Below are 16,572 nucleotides of genomic sequence, written 5' to 3' on the forward strand. Positions count from 1 at the left end.
TGATTTTTATTAAAAATAACTGTTCAGATCATGGTGATACGTGTATGCTACTGCTTGGAAGCTTGTTTTTAAATTTCCCAATTTTCTAATAATAATACGACACGATACGAGACAAGGAGATAATTCGTCGATTTTTGTAAAATACCAGTGTGTATACTCACAGCGTGTATATTTTTCTTGATTAAAATATGTTTTAAAAATTATAAATTGCATAGCGCGCAGTGCCGAAGCTACGAATGTTCTAATTCAACTTCGCAAGTTGATATTGATGCGGATGAATGACTGTTATACTGTGAGCGGACGAAAGTACCTCTCGCTCGGGGCAGCTCGTTATTCTTTCCCTGTCGATGGTTGAGTCGAGAAGGACAGGGGCCGCGTTAAGTGGTGGAATAATTTCTGCGCCCTAGTGTCGCTGTCGCATCATCCCTCTTTTACGAAATCATAATTAATCTCGGCAAACTTGACGGATAGAGGTGGGGCATTTTCGATCGTGATTCGTCGAAAAGTTTTCCGCGAGATAGAGAGAGATAGATAGATAGATAGATAGAGAGAGAGTGAGAGAGAGGGAGGGAGTGGGGGACCGCCACGGGGAGAAGAACAAGTTAACGCGGTAACAGGTTCACCAAAACACGGAACATCGATCTTCCAGCAGGCGCTAAAGATATTCAATTACTTGGCTCTAGAAGGCTTCGCGGGACTAATGACTGTAGCTAATTTTAATGGTCGGCAAGAGACCACAACGATAACCGCAACGTTAAACGAACGTTCGTTCTGCGGCTTCGACACGATCTACGATGTCGAATCATTCGTGGAACGTCGGATAGTAGGAAGATCTTCACTCGTTACGGGCCGAAGGATAAGCGCATTATAGTAATCAACGGCCACTTCCGGGGGCCTATATGCAGAAGACAGGTACCATTTACTCGTTATAATGCTACCGCATTACCAGATAATGGAACATCGTCGGATCGTAAATATTTTACAGGCACCCAGAGAATTTTATCGGAGAGCTTTCCACGCTTCTTACATTGTTCTCAACCATTTCTCTCGTTTCTCCTATTCTAATAAGAAAATACCATCTCTGTTAGACATTGGGTACGCTTTATATAGTTTCATATATTCTCATGTATTTCATCTCTAAGCAACGTATAATAGGACTTCAAATATTCTTATCGATTGAATTTTCTTCTAAAAATTGGAAATGTCATGAAACCCACTATCCAAGCCACTAAATGTCCTATCTGGCATCTTTTCATTTTTCAAGATACGAATCGCTTAGATGCTATGCTGATCAACTTGATAAATTAAAATACATGGAAGAATGACGATTATAGGTATATTTCTTTCATTTTTCTGCAATTTACAATTATTTGTGCTATCTCATTATGATAAATAAATTTATAGAAATCATAATGGATAATATGAAATTGATCGAGTTTCACTCTTAACGAAATTATCGCTACCACGAACTTGGTAAAATATTCAGCCACCTATAGATACTAGCATATATTATAACAGAAATTGTATTATAATGAATTTTCTTCTTCAAAGGATAATTAAACACGAAATGGGAAATTTTCATATTTTCGTGTTTTTTTCCACGTTGGAGAAAATTACAGGGAATATTCGTAGACGCGAGAAAGAACGAATATTTGAAAGGGGAAAGAATACGGTCACCTTAATTATTTGCATTATCGCGATCTCTTTTAGCTCTGATTCATAACCTTTGACGGTGGTTAATTAAAAATCCGTAGAACTGTGACTTCAGTTGACACAAAACACGATTTATCAATTAACCATTCTCGGTTTTTTAACATGGGAATGGTCCTGGCAAGTAATCAGCCAGCTGAATCGATTTGGTAGTTGTGCACGTAGGAAAAGAACGTTTCTACCTGGACTGCGGAAAAGAAGCGTCACACGTAGGCCGTGGTATTGACCGCTGCTATCGTTCCGTATTTTTCACCGTTCGTTTAACCAGCTCCCTTCCGCGTCGCTCGTTTCGCTATGAAAAATATCGTTCCCGTACCTGCTATACCGCAAACTACTATTGGAATACCTGAACGCCCAAATGCGTGATAAATACTAGTCGTTAAGTGTACCGAGCAAGACTAATTCTTGAAGGGAAATTTAACTTTATCATGAAACTGTTGATGCTCGATATTTATTTCACTGGGTTTCGTTCAGTATGAATTTCTGCTTACCGTGTCGTTTAAGACAAATTTTTAAATAATAATAAATGATAATTTTTTAAAACGATGGTTACTTGTATTGTATTTGACACGAAGTCTGACTTAATTTCACTTATACTATTCATATCACTTATACATACGTGATTATATATTTACACTTATATATTGATCGAAAGTTTGGAACTATTATGCGTTTTATGGAATGCAAGAATTTAAAAAATTCCGTTTAATATTCAACAAATGAAACTTATAATTTGCATAGTAGACTATTTAATTGTGCCAACCCTAGTCGTACGTCTTACACTATATAAAATCTGGTAAGTCGTACTGGTAGCGGAAGTCGCACGCTATCCATCAACGTGGTGGAATACAAATTGCTCGTTGAGTGTATGAAACGAAATAAAACAATAAGCGTGTCGAATCGAAACTGCCAATCTCTGAGAGCACGACGCTCTGGCTCTAGTCCAGCTTCCCTTACATTTCTACTTCTATTTCTTCGGCTGGGAATGCAGATTCCAAGCAAGATTGCGTACAGTCATAAATCTTTTAATTTCTGTCACGATACGAAAGTGGAATAGTAGGGAGATTAACGTGCTTGCCTTGAAAGCTATCGTCGTCTGCTTGCAAAACCGGACGCTTCTCTACTTTCCGGCAACGTATCGAGCTCATTTCTATCAGCGGGTTATTCGTCTCGGGGCTGGGTCTTATCATCCGACCACTTCGCCCCGGAAAAATCTTCCGCTTCGGAAGGACGTGCGCCTCCGTACTTAAGCGAAACGAAATAGCTTTATATCGTCATAAATCTAGCACAGATTTATCGACCGGTGCACCGCAACATTCTACATCATTTTATATACTGAGACAGAGGGATTCTTTGTGAGCGAGGCTAGTAAGGAAGTAACAGAAAGGAAACTTCCACGTGTAAGTTGTCACGACATCGAGGGAAATGCGGAACGGCCCAGGGCTGGCCGCATCTGCAGCGTCGGTATTACGGAACGGCGATCGCACAAAATGATGCAAGTAAAGCGTCTGTGTTCCATGGTACCCGTGGAATAGTTCGATTTCTGATATACGAGCTACATTTAGATACGGTTCAACCTCAAGTGGCATCGCCAATATCCCAACCCTTTCCTCGGACTCCTCGTCGCGGTGAACTTGATGTACAATCTTGGTTTTCTTTATCTTCTCTCGGATACCCCTTTTCTCTCTTCTCGCTTTCTTTTTCTAACCGCTGTTATTCCTCCCTGTCGCGTTCCACCGGCTCTCTTCCTTTCGCGAACAAAGGCAATGAAATTCCTTCCTTACGTGGACTTTCCGCGATTCTTCTCGCATTCCGATACACGGTGGTCTCGCTAAGCATTCCACTTTGAATATTACTGAGATCACTCGAGCCAGGACAGAATGTCGCGGTTTAGAGACTGTTTTGAATTTTTTTTTTTCAGTAATAAACGGTAGATGTGGATAATATTTCATGAAGGAAAAGAAATTTTTTCACTGTTAAGCGGTGGGATTATTAATCTACTGACGTGATAATTGTCTCATTAGAATTACTATTTATTATTATTAATAATCAATAGAAAAAACATTCAATAAAAAATATTCAGTCTTGAAAGTATTAAAGATCGTGTTCTTGTATCTTTAAGAATCACGGATTAGACATCTGAGTACAAACCGAGTTTCCACAAATTTTCTTTATTTAGCTGTGTTAGTATTGTAGCAAACCAACGATACAATCGATTATGATTATAAAAGTTTCCATAGAGAAAACCACGCTTTACAATCATAATTCCATAGAAATTAGATTTGCTACGCGCTACAAATTAAGTCCCTTAATTTTGTTCTTTAGTTGGCGGCAGTCATGGAAGAAGTTAATTTAATCCATTGAAAGATAATCTTCTATTATCGACGAATCATAAACAGTGCTTCGCTTCACTATGCGATCATATTTCGAATATCCATGTATATCTCGTTTCCTATAAATAAATTAAATACAACTCGATAGAAATAAGGACTATCGTACAAGCTTACACCATCGTCGATATAACCTTCATGCTTAACGAGCCGTAAGAAATTGCGTGAACATATATATTATTGCAAATTGAATATTAGAGTGAAATTCAATACCACACCATTCGATAACTGACTAGATTTTTCCAAGTCTGTTCTGTCCAGTAATTGTTCTTAATAATTACTATTCCACACTCTGTAAATATGTTTAACAACGCTACATTAACTGTCGTGAATAATTATTTAATCGAGCTGCTTAATTACCGCATTAGCTTTCGAGCTTATTCAGGTTTGAATTAATTTGGATTATATACTATAGAGCTGATCAAAGGGAAGAGTTGTAATTACAGATGTTCCAGTGAAGAAAAATCTAACACAATGAATTATACGTTTATCGTTTATCCCTTTAGTACTGTAATTTTAAATGTTACGTATCATGTTCGTGATATATTACACAGAACATAATACGTTATTGTTTAAGAGTAGAGTGCACTCGTACGAATACTTTGGAAAAGAAATCAGTTCGTATAAAGTCACGCAATCCTCACATTTGCATTAGACTTTTCCCCAATCTAGTTTCATTTCACTTACAATTTATAATTCCTTAATAATTATTCTTTTCTATAAGCACATGTATAGAATGCAGATTCGTTGTTAGAGTAAAACCTTTTTTATCCTGGCAGCTGTCATTACACAAATTTTCATGTACAGTTTCATTTTTATAAGTTTTTTTTTAAGGTAACGATGGTTGCCGGACCACCCGCAATAAGATTGTGCCGTGTACTTGTATGTTCGTTTCCCAGCGCATAATTGTGGCCGGTCGTTACGCGGGTTTAACGTGCCGTGTAAAGTCACAGTTTTTCAAGTAGCCACCAACCGGACGTTGCGCAATTGTACTGGCTTTCACGAGTTGACGCAGCCTCCATAAAACGAAAAAACGACAAATAATCGGACCGAGCAAACGATTGCAAAAAATCGCAATCGAAATAACTCGGTTTTTCTCCGTTTCGTTAATAAACCGATAAACTGGCGATTAATAAATCGGTATGATATACGTGCAGGAGTTTTATTTTATTTCGTATTGGTACTTTGTATTGAATGTTTTTGTCCAAACTGTTTGCCATCAGCTTTCACATATTCAATGAAATTCACTCTAATATTAATTAGCAATCAACCGTTTAGAGCCTCTTCGGATTAATTAAGTTCCTCCAATTCAACTTTAATTCCTGTTCATGTAAATTAAGTGACATGCGTCTTTCAAACGAAGTAACTTGCAGAATTGTACGAATGATACTGCTCGATACTAAATTATTCAAATTTGAGCAACTTAATTAATTTGAACAGGACTTAATACAAACTAGATAGCAAAAGTTGGTTTAGATCAAGGAAGTAATACCAAGTTTGGAACTAGAAATAACATTCCATTAGATAGCAGCTGTTGATTCTTTCAAGTCAAGTCAGTTGAAAGAACCTCAACTTAAAATTAGGAAGGATATTTCAAGTCAAGTAAAATAATAGGTTCACATCAGTAAAGTGGTCTCAAGCTATGGTGGGACTCCATTTATTGGAACGAAGCTTTAGTTAGTGTCTGATTAAACGAGCTTCTACCGTCTGAATCTACTCGCTTTTATCTGGACGTGAACTCCTATTAAGTGGACGAAAAATCTAATGCAATAAAAGAAATCAACAAATTCGTATTATATAAACTGTAGTTGCATATCTGGTTACATTATTATATAAACTAGTTTGTTCAAATAAGTGACATTTTATTAGATTTTAATAGAAGTAATTTGACCGAGCATAAAGACTCGAAAATATATAAGATATTCACATTGATAATATGATATCAAATTAATTAAACTTAAATCACCTGAATTTTAATAAACTGATTAAGAATGTGAAGAAGAACGAGGACCATTTTTTTGTTTGCTTAGCATCGTCTCGTTATAGGTATTCATCTATTGACTAATGTTCGAATAGAATATTTTGCTTCGTTCAAATTTGTCCGTACAGCGAATACGAAGCGTACGCTAAAGTTTAGCATGTATACAAAGTCTGAATAAGAAAAGTCTTCTCGTTGAATCAGCGCCAACATTTTCAATCGCCCTTTGCACTCGATAGAGGCTCTCTTTTTCTCCGCCTTCTTGTCTGCTCGGCAGACAGTGATGCAATTCGAGGAATTGAATGCATTCGTACTTTTAACATTCTTCGACTGTCGTGCTTGTCCTCCTCGTCACGACCACTTCTCTTTTTCCACTTTTCCATCGTCCTCGCTGTTTTTTCTTTTCACCCTGTGACACGCCAGGGGATAATGCGTCCACAGCCGCGTGTCTTCGAAATTTTACTTTCAAAAATGTCGCGACATTCGCCCTTCGTGCAGCATTACGTATTCCGTTGAATTATTTCGAAACGTTCGAACCATTTTGCGAAGCATTTTGGAAATGTTATTTCTCTCCGTATCAATAAATGTATTATAATTATTTCATTCTGTAATATAAAGATACCGAGATGTTGGCATTCATGCTGGTACTAATATATTGTAATAATATTGTTACTGGAAAGCAAACAGGTAGCAAGAAAAGAATGCAATATATATATTTCTTACATATGTTGATTTCATATTATAAACACAAAATGTGCATTTCAACAAATTCTTCAACAACGAAATCTTTATACAATTCTGTATGCTTTAATTGCTGTTTGATGGACTTATTTAAAATACATTTTTAAGATTCCAAATGTATATACTTTTTAATCTAAAGAATAAGTCTGAAAAATAAGCCAACCATTTCAAATGGAAGATGGACATTTCATAAATGTAAACATATTTTCGTAGAATCTTCTCTAATTATTTATCCAAAATTTCAGTGTGTACTTCCAACGCGCCTTAATATTTTCACCAAACGTGAGGACAATTAGCTGAACGTAGCAATACCTTCCCTAAAACGTGTCACGAAACGGGACTGCGTGGTCCGCAGCCGCAGAGAATACAATATTCCAAGCACGTGTTCCTTCTAGTTCAACCAATTCCTCGGCAAATGAAATGAGCATCCTTTCAGGCAAAGTCTAGCCACGATAATCGTAACAAAGTTACCGCGACGTAAAGCTGTCGGGCGCAACGAGGACGCGATAACACGCGCGCCCCTTCAACGGGGACCATCTTGCCTCAGACACGAAAATATGCATTTCGCTGTTGTATAATTGTCGTAAATACGTAAGCGCGACGCGAGCTGAAGGCAGAAGCTCGCAGCGGACTGGCTCGTCACTTTTTCAGGCCGCGTAATGTCGTCAGAACGAGTACGCTTCACGAGGGCGCAGACCGTGTATCTGTGATGGTATGTTTCTAATTTGCGTGCATGCACCGTGCACCCCATCAGGCGCAGCAAGAATTTAATACACGAAACCACGCCTAGCTGGGTCTATGGAGAGAGATAGAAGAAGAGAGAGAGAGAGAGAAAGCACAACCTATGCAAACCGGTGCCGTTCAAGCACAACACCACGTACTAGCTGAGTCACGAGCACGCGACCAGATCTGCACGACTGAACAGAGGAGCGGTTCCAATAACGTAATTACTTTCGTTGCTTCGCCGGAAACTGTTCGCACTTCGAGCACGCACGCCCTGTCTATTCAATATGCTTGTAACCTTGTGATTTTACCTTTCGATGCACTTTTTACTCGTAGGAGAAAATCAGCCGTGGAATAGATTGTCTGGATCGCTTAATGGAAGCCATGAGCATATTACTGTTGAGGATAAACGATGAAGACCTCTGATTATGTATACGTAAGGTTGGGCGCTGTCAATCTATGGATCTGATAGTAGATTATTGAAGGAATTAACGTGTAATGACTTTGAGGTTGCTAGCAATGTTTGAAAGTAGACTGGAATTTATATAATGTGAAACATAGCGTTGTATAATGTGACAGAACTGGAACTATCTGAATATTGTGATTCTAACGGAAATTAAATTTCTTTTTTATTCTAATCTCTTTTTATAATTATATGAATCAGTCGTGAAGAATGTTATTTCTTGAAATAAAAATGTCTATTATTATGAAGTTTCTACTATTTGAACTAAAAACAAAGAATAAGACTAGAGAATGTATTGAACAAAATTTAAATCGCGTTTGGTATTCTATAGCGAATTCTAGGCGTATGTGTAAATATACCTTTTCTTTTTGTGCATTTAAGAAAAATTTAATCTGATAATCTCCTCTCGATTTAAAAGAATAAAAGTATATCTCAACAATAAAACAATTATTGAACACGCGTATATTCATCAATCTCAGAACAAGGATCTTATCTTACGGTAATTCAACACTGAAAGCGCTTTACACTCTCTTCTATAGTATCTTTAAACTGTTCAGTATTTGCATACATCGATCTCAGCGTGTAATGATGTGTTGGTAAAATCCTTTAAAGAACGATCTTCCTACACGTAATTCTCCACTCGGTAGTTCCAACGTGTAGGACTTTAATACGCTTTATCGAACACAATTGGCTACCTCAGGTAGCTGTAAGATGAGATAAATAGTCGAATGGTCAGGTATGACGAAGTCAATGACTACTGGTTATACCTTCACGACCAGCAGTAACCTTTGAACCACGAATGACTATGCAACATTGGTATTAATCGATTCGGAAGCTTTCAGAGAAGTTGCTCCGAGCACGATGACTAAACGACTTCGATGTATGTCGTTTGTAGATTCTGAAACCATAAACAGAACGAGGGTCTGTTCATCTAAATAATGGAGACATTTATTCTTTTAGATTCTAATCCAATGAAGACCATTTAGATACGCATTTTACTCTTTAAAAATCTTTTCGTTATTATAATTTGTGTATCTATAAATACATATTAATGAATTATATTAATGAATTCGTTAATGAATTATAATTCTGTGAAGTATTGGTACTCTTTTAGTAGAATCTTTTTATTTTAATTATGTATTATAATTATTTATTATTGTTATTTCGATAATAGTGTTTATTCTTTATTCTTCCTTCTTTATACCCAATTCTTTGTTATAGAATTAACTAAATCAAATATTTATATTGTTTAAATCTTTGATTTTTTAAACACTTTATTTTACTTCGCATATATTCATGTACATATATTTTATATTTATATTCTTTAAATATTTCAAACGCATATTAGAAGAGTTCAAATTGTAAATACGAATTAAGCCTAAGAAAGATGTAATTAACCAAGTTCGAATTAAGTAATGATACGCATCAACATTAACTAGCTTTCCACTTAGTTTACTACATATTCAATGCAACAAGTTTCCACTCAGTCTCCTTACTACAACTTGACATAAGTACTACTCGAATATTTAAACCCCTATTAACTACCCGTACCTACATATCAATCAGTCGTTATTCAAAACACTACCACAGCAAAATTCAATCTTAATCGAAGTTGCTTAATCCTAGTATGGTAGAACCACACCTATACCTATAGCTAAGAGTCTATATTAATATTATTTCTATACCTACAGTTCAATACCTATTTCTCTGAACAATTTTTTATTCCTTATCGAAGATATCATAAAACTACTCCCGATATTCATATTCTATCATACTTTTATTTCATCGTCAAAGTTTTACATAATAAAGCTCCAGAAAATTTGTTTTCTTCGCGTGTTAAGTGCCAATGACATCGAATCATCGTATTAATATATATTAAAGAAAGGAGATATTCTGAAAAAAAGAATCAAAATTCATTCGTCAAGATTGTCGACACAAAGTTCGCGTGGCACGAAGGCGTCGTCCCCGGCGATCGTCGGAGGTGTCTCTTCCTGGCTCGGTTATCTCCGACTATTAGCGTTCGACTCTATGCAAATTCAGCAGCAAGCTGTAGCGGTGCTGTTCGAACGGACCCCATAAATTCCGGTGGACACGAATGATCTCAACCTTTCTCTCTCTCTCTTTCTGTTTATGTTGTGGCATTCGTGGCTGGTCGTTTGACGACACCGTGAACATATACTACCGCGATGTAAGCGTACACGGAAGGTATTCGCTTACGTATGCCTTACTTACCTGGATATCCGCGGCCACAACCGCGAGACGATACACGCGTTTGCACGCATACGCGCGTGTCTAGAGGCGCGGGCACCCGTATTGCGACAACGAACGCTTTAACGCTTTGGTTCCGAGCGATCGAGCAGGCTACCTGCCACCTTTTGCCTACGTGTACCAAGTGTAGTCGACTGCCGGGGGTATTTAGTATTCGAAAGGCATCGGACCCACGGTACTTCCCACGGCTATTTCAAATCCACTGTGTACACTCTTTCGGTATTCAACGCTGACGCGATCACTCGACACGCAATGCTCCGCGTTCCTTGTCGTTGGACACACGAAAACAGACTCAACCCGTATTAATCGCTAAGGTTTTTGAACTCGGTCTTGTGGACTCGATGCTAGTAAAACGATACCTTGACGTTGACAAGTGGAATGTTCAGAGGTTTTAGCTTGTATGGGGATAAAAGAATGGTGGTTTCACATGTTTGCCGAGGGATATTTGGGTCCGTAACGGAATGTATCGTCGGAAAATATTTGAGCTATTATTATGGGAAATTCTTGTAGATATATGCATTATATGGATTCTTTTGAAATTTTAATGGTTATCGTGATGAAATACGTTATGTTTGTATAATTTGAAACACATGCGAGAATTATGTAGAAGTTATATATTACACGTGGACAATGAACAAATGCTATATAAAATCATTTATCTTCATTAACTAATATAAAATATAATAAGAAAGAAAAATCTGATCAGCAGAGTTGTGAACGAATATACTTGTGGCTGAATCTTATCGTTTATTTTAATCTCTAATTGTTGTTATCTTATCGTAGTCGACTATAGTTTGGACTAAATTTAAGTCACATTATTTAGCTTTAAAATATTTCATTTGAACTTGTATTCTATATGTTACACGATAAATATCATTGATAGTCCGTGCCACATAAAATATGAAATACGAATTAAAACAAAGTACACTGCAAATTACATAAGGTAACCTAAACTGTTCCGGTTCACTTGCGACACAACGATACCAATCTAGACTGAAGACTGGAGATGTTTGAATAATTACATTTACAGTTGAATCTCTAATAAACGGTTCAACTGATACCTCGCCTCTTACGATTTGAGTAACGGTAGCACGAAGGATTTATTATTCCTTAAGAGCTGGTATTTAAATACAGTACAGCGTATGTGTATTACCAGAGCTCTTATATTACGTACTAATCTGTGGCATGTGATAATGGTGACACGTGATGAGCTACATAAGCCATAAGTTATAACTCCATACCACTTACGCTATCACGGAAGAATCTTATATTCTATGGATATTTCTTCCCCGTAGGATCTAAAAGGAAACTTTAGTAGAAATACATTTATGACGAGCAAAGTTGATTAAACTAATCTCAATTTTAATTCCTGTTCATCCGTTAGTATACTGTACGTATAAATAGGTACAGTGTAAGTACAAGTTATCGTAAAGTTGATAAACATTGATATAAATATAATATTTATAAACATTCTTATATTTAGATAAGATTCAAGAAGCAATTATCATCTCTTCGCTTTATGCTAATATCGACCTATCGCTTCATGGTAATTTCTTAAAATACGGTACAGTTAGATACTTCGTTAATTACTATTCATATTAAACACCTTTATTAAGCAACTAATGTGTCTACTATATATATAAGGTGAAACACGTTGCTACAATCTAATGTCGAAATAATAACATAAATTTGCTATAAATTTGGACGATCCCGGGACGAGTAACGGATCTTCCTACACACATTTAACGGTAACTTGATATGTTGTATTTTTGCATAATTTATTCAATTATACTAAATTTCCGATTTCAAGAAATGATAGAAATTATAGCTAGAAAATGATTTTGTCTTTCTAAAGATCTTTGATGGTTCAATCACATTTGATATTTTATCCCTATTGTTTACACAAATACTAAAACGTTAAATATTTTCTCTGTTCGCCATTAATGTATTTACTATAGCTGTTACAAAGTCCAACCAATTATAATGAACCTCGTTTTAAAGAATATATGAGAAGATAATTAAATTTGTTAAATTAAAATTGTTATATGAATTTCATATTTTTTCACCTATTTTCATTTATATGAACGTATTCAGGAATATCAATACAATTGAATGAGCTACTCCAAACGTCAGAGATACATTCGATCTCTCTCTATGTTTGAGACATTATTACGTTCAGAGAAATTAACCAACTGTAACGAATCTCTTTAAACTATGTGTCCAGTCAGTCGCAAAATATCTGCCTAAGTGTGTCATACCCGTTTGAAATATGTATAATTTTACTAAGAAATCTTGCTCATTTTCCAGTTAAAAATGAAAAGATAATCTTTATTTTCCAATTATTACATCTCATCACTGTATAGAAAAATAAATATTTATCAAGAGTAGAGTTTGTTTAATTCATGGATTACATAAAAAATACCAATTTTGAATATCTACTTGAATATATCTACGATACAGGAATCTCATATATCTTATTCATTGACTTTCATTTACTTCCACGTATTCAAATGCAACTAATAAAAATCAGCAAGAATTTCTTAGATAGCTTAATATCGCAGTTCATATTTCATGTTTCTTCCTTGAATACCACCTCTGGTATTACCGATATGAATTACCGATACAATTTGTCGGAGACACCTGTTTCTTAGAATTAGAATTGAACGAAGGAATTTGCGTAGACCGACCGTTATCGCTCGGCAAAGCAACCAATCATTCGTTACGAAGATCTGCACGTATCATCGTTGCTGGCGTGTTTACTTCCGTTCACGGTTCAAGTCGTTCGTTCCTCGAATTAACCTGGCACGCTCGTATTCAACGGCGCTGTCTCTCCTGGCAGGACAACCGTGTGTGAAATTGACTCGTGAATTATGTGTAATTTGTCACAGTAGTCTGCTGGCGGCGCCGAGCCGCGACTTCGCGGTTATACCGATGGCTGCGCCCACCGTAAACGATCCTGCATGCATGTCGCATCGCGTGAAGCTCACCCTTCGACTACGGCATCCGTGTTGTGCAATTAACCTTAGGCGAAACGACAATTTCAAGAATGCGGCAACTGTTACAATGCGTGTTCGCAGATAATAAATTTGGAAATTTGTGCAACTTGCTTTGGTTCAACAACTAAATATGTCGTTAAAAAATTCAACCAAGAATAGTCAACAAAATAGTATAGATAAAATGTCAATGTATTATAAAGTACGCTCGCTTTATCAACTTTTAATTTATATACTGTTGGCGAAAAGTTCGCAATTACTAATTCTTCCACAGAATCCGAGAGATAAGAAAATGTATTGCTTTAGCCTTCTGTCAGCTTGGGAATTTTTTTAGTGAAAAATCAAAGTACTATTATCATCTTAGTATCGGTAATTTTAATTGATACTTTAATTTTTATAAATTTTTCGTCGTCGCTTTTTTCTATTCTTCGGTGGATAAAGTTAAACAATGCGTTTTCTAGAAGCCACATATTGCATTATTCATAGCAGTGGTATACTGTCTGTTATTTCAATCCAGCATATTTTTCACCACAATGAGAAGTAATATTATTATCCAATTCTAAATGAAATTTTCCTCGATGTACAAACAGTTATGAATTGACGAGATATATGTGTGTGTAATCATGACAAAAGTCTCGTGTAACCGTTTGTTTTACTCGTTCAACGTCCGCCAGACGTCCAAGAGCGACCTAAAATTCATTAAGCTGAAGCTCACAGCCAAAAATGTACTAAGCCACTTGACTTTGACTCGGTTTCGCGCAAAATAATAACTCTGCTCTCGGTTACACGACGATATATTATCGCATAAAAAGCGGTAATATTTTTACAACGCAATTGCGACGGTAACATTGTCCGTTTGAAACCCTACTCTAGGTACCAGTTGACCAACGTGGCCGTAGATGGGAATAGCTGAACGCAATCTCTTCCATTTTAATATCGTTTTAGCCACGTCGTTGTAGACCCGTATAATGTTGATCGTCGTTACTTTCTAATGGGTTTCATCTATTCCAGAATGAGCCATCCTTATCAAAGGGTGAAAAGGTAGCGCCCTTGCAATCATTGCGTAAAACGGCGGCTCGATGACACGCATAAAAATGTTAATATCGGCCAGCAAATGCTTTCGGTGTGGTTTTTTCGTTTCGTCTGAAAATCGTTATTATGCATCGGGGCCCTAGCGTTATGCACGTGCGGCGTTATGGCGTTGCAACGCCGCCACAGACGTTGGAATGCGGCCAGGCCCCGTTATCCAAGGATGGTTCGATGGTGAATAACCCGACGTAACGTAGCGAGTGACAGTAAATAACCGGACAATCAGATCGTGAAATCATTTCCTTGATCTTTCGTTAACGCTTCTGTGATTCCTTCCGAGCTTTCGTTCTGTGTGGTTGCAGCTCTGGAATGCATTCTATCGGATAATATCCAATCCGTAGCAAGATGAAACAATTTGTTGTTTAATACGGATAACGCTCGTAACCGCAATTAGGGGATCCTTGGAACTTCTTTTTCGAACAGTTGAATGACACGAACGAATAATGCGACTAAAAGAAGTACTAACGTTATTATAGGGACGTAAACGTCTTTAGCTAATAGGCTAGGTTTAAATAAACCGTAGTGACACCGATTTCACTTAATTAATTCTGACTGAGAAAGTTTAATTTTATGTTTGAACATTCCTACGTCGCGTGCGTATCTCATATGAAATTGCAGGAATTGAAATAAAACGATGGTACGCAATATCATAGGAATTCGTTGGAATGCTACTGACTCATATTACTTTATCATCTCATGCTACAATTTCTCACAGTTTTTCATTTCTTTCATTTCCATCTCCCTTGATGTTTCCTATATTTTTCTCCGGTTTCACCCGGCAGCGGGTACGAGATAGCGGCAGCCAGCTTTGGAATTCTATCGGATTCCGTAGTCGACCTTTGCCGGTGTTGTCAACCTCGTTTGTTGCAAGGCAAACTGACTTAAGCTTATAATCCTCTTTGATCAGCAGTTAGAATTTAACCGTGGTGCATACGTTTCGAAGCTGGTAATGCTAAAAGCTGAAACCAAGCCAAGTCGAATCATGGAATATTTTATGCATGTGGTATCCCGCCTGGAAATCGAGATCGTTGGTTTCAATTTTCCAAATAACGATCCTAAACTACACCGGCCAAGACTATCCCTCTGTGACTTGAGGCAGTTCCTGTGGAAATCGTAAAATTAATTTTACTCGCAGTAGAAGGACAGTATATCGTGCGACTTGGTTTCAACTGGATAGTTTTATTTATTCAAAATGTGGCAGCCTCGAAACGTTTGATAAACAATTTCCCAGGGGCGTCGGTCCCTCCGCCCTTCTTTTTCAGTTTCCGGTTTCAGCTTCGCGGCTTCGCCCAGAGCGCACTATAACCTCTTTATATCCAAAGTATGCAGCAACAAAGTTTAAATCTCTCGGACACCAGGAGCGCTAACTTGGTATCGGCCCAGTTAGTTACACGACTTTCCATCAAAACGCGCGAGGAAAACTTTTTACTCGATGGGACCAGCCCCCACTTCGTCCGGGCTACTTATCCCACCTACATCGTTGGAAAAGTTTCAACGACGATATTGTCGCGATTTTCTTTATCATTCTCTCTCTCTCTCTCTCTTTTTCTTTTTCTCTACGAGCTTCCCTATACACGAAGTCTCTCTCGATTCGCGTTTAAATAAAGACACCGACCGATAAGAGTGAAAAATGACTCGCTGGCAAGCTCAAGAGCGTCGAGTGGATATACATACATACTATATATACGTATATCCACGAAGCAACTGTGTGCCTCGAAAGACTTGTACCGGAGCCTCCCCTTTGTCTCTTTTGTCGAGGCTTGCACGCCCCAGTGAAGAGAATCAACCACAAAGAAAACGCTGGAATTCTGAATACTGATTGCGCTAGAACGCGCTGCTAAAGTGTAAGAAATCGGTCTGCAAACGTATCGATAATGTATGCCCAGCTATGTACATTCTTCTTTCTATAATGTTTCGGAATAACTGCAGTGTATCTGCACTTTATGTGCTACTATGTGTGTTATATCTTCATGACATATTTGGAGATTATAATATCTTTATCTTACTTAATATCCTATACCTTAAAAAAGATGAGAAAGTGGTAACAGATTCAACACCAAAGTGAGATTATAATTTGATACATTCTTCGATACTATCTGGCCATTTGGCTACTTTTAACAAGATATGTGTATGCTAATCAAGACAAGATATTACGACGATTAAATTTGTTTGTAAAAGTCAATGTAAAACTGGTAGCTATAATTTTAAAATCTTGTG

General features: G+C 37.1%; 2 protein-coding genes across 2 annotated transcripts in view; one reads left to right on the forward strand and one right to left on the reverse strand.

Moving 5' to 3' along the window:
- The window catches only part of LOC132905981 (autophagy-related protein 16-1), a 602,908-nt gene that overhangs the window by 342,451 nt on the left and 243,885 nt on the right, over window positions 1–16,572 (forward strand). The gene's annotated exons all lie outside the window — the stretch shown is intronic.
- The window catches only part of LOC132905980 (uncharacterized), a 98,004-nt gene that overhangs the window by 68,677 nt on the left and 12,755 nt on the right, over window positions 1–16,572 (reverse strand). The gene's annotated exons all lie outside the window — the stretch shown is intronic.

Source organism: Bombus pascuorum, chromosome 4 (genome assembly GCF_905332965.1).
Source record: "Bombus pascuorum chromosome 4, iyBomPasc1.1, whole genome shotgun sequence".
Taxonomy (NCBI): domain Eukaryota; kingdom Metazoa; phylum Arthropoda; class Insecta; order Hymenoptera; family Apidae; genus Bombus; species Bombus pascuorum.